A 6,000-nucleotide genomic window follows, 5' to 3' on the forward strand; every position below is an offset into this window, starting at 1 on the left:
TTTGTTTTCCATTTTTTGGTAGGGCTTGTCATATTAGTTTAATTTTACAAAAATTAAGTGGATAAATAGAAGATTCAAATTTCAATCTAAACGATTCAATTTACAGGAATAAATCATGAAAAGTCCTACAAAATTTGATTTGATCCATTTTTTGGTAAAGTTTGAGAATGTACCATAGTTTAATTTTACGAAAATATAGTAGAAAATCACATTTCGATCCAAACGATTCTAAATACTTGGAAAAGTCTCAAAAAAGGAAGTATAATTTTTGAAATCATAAAAAATTTCTTTTTTCTTTTTTTTTGGTACGGCTTGTCATTTTAGTTTATTTTACAAAAGTACAGTGGCAAAATAGAAAATTAAAATTTCGATCCTAATGATTCAAAATACTTGGAAAACTCTCAAGAAGTAATTATAACTTTCGAAAAGCCCTAAAATGTTTATTTCAACCATTTTTCTAAGGCTTGACAATTTAGTTTAATTTTTCAAAAAATACAGTGGAAAAACAAAAAAATCAAATTTCGATCCAAAGGATTTTATTTTAATTTATCGGAAATACTGTGGTAAAGTAGAAAATTGGAATTTCGAGCGAAAAGAATCAAAAATACAGGGTAAACTCTCAAAAAGGAATAATTATAACTTTTAAAAACTCCAAAAAACTTTTCTTTAAACCTTTTTTTCTTGCTAGAAAAAAATGAGATAGCAAATTTCTGACTAAATTCATATTGATTCTTGCCTTCAATCCTACCAAGTTTTGTAATACCTGGCATTGCGTTTTAAAATCTATTTCTAACATTTCAAACCAGTGGGGCCAACATCTTCAGAATAAATTTATGTAGTTCGATTTGAAAATATCATATGGAACTTCACTATTGGAATTTAACAATTGTGAACAATTTATCAGCATAAATATTTTAATCTCCAATTCTTCTTTACTGCATTTTAATTACTTCATTTCAATTGGAAATAATATTTTGTTAATTTCTATACAATATATACGTATTGCATTCCTAATTTCTTCTTTTTTGGTCAAGTGAAAATGCACCAGGTACTTGCAATTAGTGAATGGAAATGCCATGTGGTCAGCTATCACAATTAAATAATTTAAAATAAAAGGTTTTGAGGTGAACATTATAAACATTAAAATGATATATTTATCAATAATATAGCAACTTCAATTGACCAGATAGACCTTCTCCATAATATTACCTATCATACCATCAGGTGCTAATTTTTTTAAATGATAGGTATTACTGTGGGGCAGGTTTGTCTGGTTAATTAAAGTTGTTATATTATTGATAAATATTAATTTTTAATATTTACAATGTTCACTAGAGAGCCTTGTATTTCAATTTATTTGAATATTGAGACAGCAACTTCAGAATAAGATGCGAGCGCCACCTCACAGTTGTGGTTGCTAGGAAAAGCGTCCTTCCGGTTTCATAGAGACTCATTCGGTAATGACGATAGAATTTTAAATTTTGGTAATGTGACTACATGTCAGAATAACAAAAATTTCCCAAACATGTGCTGCCACCTTTTAATTCACGAAACCTCAGGTTTCTCTGATAGCGTAATAAGTTGCTTCTAATGAATTCTTTGTAACCTTTCGAATTTTTTGAAATCACTTCAATTCCAATTATTTGGAAAGCTTTTGAATTCTTTGAATCTTTAGCAATTTTTTAAAATTCTTTTGAATCTTTTGAATCATTTGAATTTGTTTGAAATCTGGTGTATTCTTTTGAATTCTTTGAATTCAAAAATTACATATAACTTAACATTAATATTAAAAATAAAATCAACAAGAATTCATTTGTATTCTGTGAATACATTTGGATCCTTTCAATTCTTTTGCATTCTCTTGAATCCTTTGAATACCTTTTTGTTCTTTGGATTCTTTTGAATTTTAAGAATTTAATGAATTGTTTTGAATGCTTTTGAATTCTTTTGAATTCCCTTGAATGATTAGAATTATTTTAAATTCTTCTAAATTCTTTAAATTATTGGGTATATTTAGACTGTTTTCAGTTCTTTTAAATCGCTTGCATTCTGTTGAATTCTTTGCATTACTTACTTAACATTAATATTATCAACTAGAAATATGAAGAATTAATTTGTATTCTTTCAATAAATTTGGCTCCTTTGAATTATTTTGCATTCGTTTGAAATCATTTGATTTTTTTTAAAAATTATTTTAAATCTCTTTTAAATCTCCAAATTAAGATGGTCTACAGATCTGGTTAACTAAGGCAAGATAGTCTACAAATCCGACAAATTTAGGCAATATCCAACCAATTAAGGCAAGATAATAAAACTTTTCGGTCATCCAAGGCAAGATAATCTACAGATCCGGCGAACTAAGGCAAGATAGTCTACAAATCCCACAAATTCAGGCAATATCCGGCCAATTAAGGCAAGATAATCAACCTGTTCAGTCATCCAAGGCATGTGGCGTAACGAATTCATATTTTAGCGCAAAGGAAATTTTATGTATATGTAGCGATTCACTTCTGAACTAGAGATCGGCTAGCAGGAATTCGCGCTCAAATTTATGGAAACGCGTTGGATTCAGGAGATCAATATTATGCTCGTAACTTTTGAATTGAAACGTATCTGTAAATTTGCTCTAATTTTAAGGAGATGTTTCTAATTGGTTAGTCGTCAGACAGAATGATTTTTTTTTAACGTGATAAATTAGGCCTATGAATAATTATGTGTTGATACCAAAATTTTAGAATGAGTGTTTTGGTATTGTTTGTGACTGAAATAATTGGCGTCCCAAACAATGGGGATATGTGACGCAACGAATTCAAATTTTAGCGCACAGGAAATTTTATGTATGTGTAGCGATTCACTTGCGAACTAGAGATTGGCTAGCAGGAATTCGCGTTCATATTTCTGGAAACGCGGTAAACGGATTGTCACGTGCTATTATGTAACTTAGATGATTGGTGAGTCGCCAGAAGTAATTATGAAGAGTTGGAAGGTGTTGCATTTCGAACCATATATTAGTAATTGAATTGGAGTAATATCGTTCAACGCGCCAAGTGTTCGCATCAATTTACAACAATTCTACAACGCTTTGAACCATGGCTGTGCGGAGCAATGTATAAGGTATATCTTAATTAATTCTGGAAAAGGTTTTTTTTCTTCGTAATTTTGTTTTTGTTTTGTTTGAATGAGCGGTTAGAGAAATCCAAATTTGGTGTGTTTTCAGCCTGGTTTTTATTTTAAATAACGCAGCACTCGAAAATGTCGCTTTGTTCGTGGTCTTGTACGCTAGAGGGTTCCTGAAAATTTAAAGAAACGACACAAATATTACACTCTTATGAAAAAACCAACTCAACGATCCTCAATCTAACGGAATCCTCAGGCTGTCCAATCATTTTTCTCTCCACTGCGGATTCCATGATCTATACACCATAAGGGCGACTCACCAAAATAGCGATAAGTAAAAGCGTTTGATAATCATCAAAATTGTTTTAAATTCGCATTTCTGAGTTCACCACTTTATACTCGTTCGATAATTTTATTTATGTCTTTTATACCTATGAATTACAAAATATTTTAATACACATGATTCGTACCCCGAATTGGAGCGCGATGCGTGTGTATGTGTGAATATCGAATATAATTTTAAATTTTGTGTTAAAATTTTTAATTGAAAATTGCATTATTTATTTACAATACAGATTTTGTTGATCGTAATGTTTTTGTGCCTCATTTCTCTCTCTAATAGCGAATTTATTTGCTCGTTTATCTTTTCTCTTAATTGAATAGTTTGTTTTCGTAATTGTTTTCTTTATATTTAATTTGATTTTTAAATAATGACAATATGAATATCAGTCTACTCGACATATGTTTTAAACGTTGATCAAACATATTTTTAAAATGTTCAAAATTTGAATTTAAATGAACAATAATAAAAGTTTATTGTTACAGGCAATGTTGTCAACAGATCCATCCAACTAAGGCAAGATAATCAACCTGTTCGGCTATCCAAGGTCTATACAACTTGGGCAAGATCCAGCCAATTAAAGCAAGAGAATCAACCTATTCGGCCATCCAAGGCAAGATAGTCTACATATCCGGCCAATTAAGGCAAGATAGTTTACATATACAACTTGGGCAAGATCTAGCCAATTAAAGCAAGATAAGCAACCTATTCGGTCATCCAAGGCAAGATAGTCTACAGATCCGGCCAACTAAGGCAAGCTAGGCTACATTTACGACAAATTTAGGGAATATCCGGAAAATTAAGGCAAGACAATCAACCTGTTCGGCCATCCGAGGCAAATATAACCTAGGCAAGATCCATTCAATTAAGGAAAGATAATCCACTTATTCTTCCTCCAACGTAAAATAGCTATGGCACACTTTTTTTCTATCTCAAAGAAAAAAAACTGTATTTTTTTACCAACGATTATGGTTTTTCTTTAAATCATTTTTAATATGCCAAACTATTTAAAATAACGGTAAAAATTTCAAAAAGGATTTATAACTTTTTAAAAATCCTTTATTCAGAAGTTCCGGAAAGTTTCAAAATTGATTTCAAATGATTTAAAAGAAAGAGAAGGTTTTCGGAGAATTTGAAACCAACTTTAAAACTTCCATACAACTGTTAAAGGTTCCATGGGAATAAGAACGATTTCTATAATTACTAGGAAAAATGAAGATGATTCTTTAGTTTGAAAAATTATTTCAGGAGAATATTTACAAAGATTTTTATAATTTCCAATAAAGAATATAGAAAATTTAAAGGCTACTTTTGTAATTTTTCACGAATTTAAACACATTTTTAAACACAATTAAGATTGATTCAAGAGATATGTAAAAGTTTTTACAAAATTTAAAAAATAATTCAAAGTTTGGAAAGATTACCAAAAATTAATAAAATGTACATTTTCATATTTCTTGCTTGAAAACGATCCAAACCATATAATTTTAAAAAAGAAAAATTAAAAAAAAAAAGAATTTTAGGCGAATCTAAAACGTCCCCTGGACCGAAAAGCAAGGGTGATTTAATTTTTAGACAGCTAATTTTTCTTGGGGCCGAAAAACAAGTTTTTGGAGAAGGAATCTATCTGATTGTGTGTCCATATGCCGCAAACACGATAATTACCGAAGAAATAAATTGAGCTATAGCACAATTTTTTGATCTGAAAAAAAAACAGTAATTGTTTTATTTTTAGAAAGAACTATTAAAAAAAAAATTATGAGTAGCACGATTAATGATGCAGGGAAAAAACCCCAATATTAATTGTAACTTTTGAAAAGATAATTAGAAGTTCTAGAAAGATTCAAAATTAATTTCAAATTTTACATAATTTAAAAACAGAGAAGATTTTGAAATAGATTTATAATGTTTCTGACAACTGTTGATGCTTCCATGAGAATAATAACTATATTTATGATTACTATCAAATTTAAAAATAGAAAAAACAATTATAGAATTTTTAAAGTTCTATAAAATTGTATTAAAATCATTTTTTGATTAGACTGGTCATTTTAGTTTAATATTACGAAAATACTGTGTGAAATAGAAAATTGAATTTTCGAATTGAACGATTCAAAATCCAGGGAAATACCAGAAACAGGAATTATATATATTTTAATTCTCAAGAATTTTATTTCAGCAATTTTTTATAGGAATTGTCAATTTAGTTTCCTTCTACGAAACACTGTGGAAAAATATAAAATTCAAAATGAGATCCAAACAATTCAAAATACAGGAAACACTCTAAAAAAAGATTTAAAAGTTTTGAAAAGCCCTAAAAACTTTAATTTAACCATTTTCATAGGACTATAACATTTAGTTTAATTTTACGAAAATACCGCAGAAAAATAAAAAATTTTGTTTTTTGTGTGTTCAAAAAATAAGGTGACTTTGTGGTTTTATCAAAAAATATTCATTTATTCCTCAATATTTATGTTGTCCCCTTCAAAGTCATCCCCCTCAGATATAATACACTTGTGCCAACGCTTTTTCCAATCATCGAA

The 6,000-nt window shown here is 29.1% G+C and overlaps 1 protein-coding gene across 2 annotated transcripts in view; it reads left to right on the forward strand.

Annotated features, from left to right (window-relative positions):
* The window catches only part of LOC117179148, a 321,121-nt gene extending 317,116 nt beyond the window's left edge, over positions 1–4,005 (forward strand). For both annotated transcript variants that reach the window (XR_004467869.1, XR_004467868.1), the window contains one exon: positions 3,943–4,005. The gene's annotated coding sequence lies outside the window, so the exon portion shown is untranslated. The remainder of the gene's footprint in view (positions 1–3,942) is intronic.
* The last annotated feature ends 1,995 nt before the right edge of the window (positions 4,006–6,000 follow it).

The sequence above is a fragment of the Belonocnema kinseyi genome, chromosome 8, assembly GCF_010883055.1.
Source record: "Belonocnema kinseyi isolate 2016_QV_RU_SX_M_011 chromosome 8, B_treatae_v1, whole genome shotgun sequence".
In the NCBI taxonomy this organism is placed as follows: domain Eukaryota; kingdom Metazoa; phylum Arthropoda; class Insecta; order Hymenoptera; family Cynipidae; genus Belonocnema; species Belonocnema kinseyi.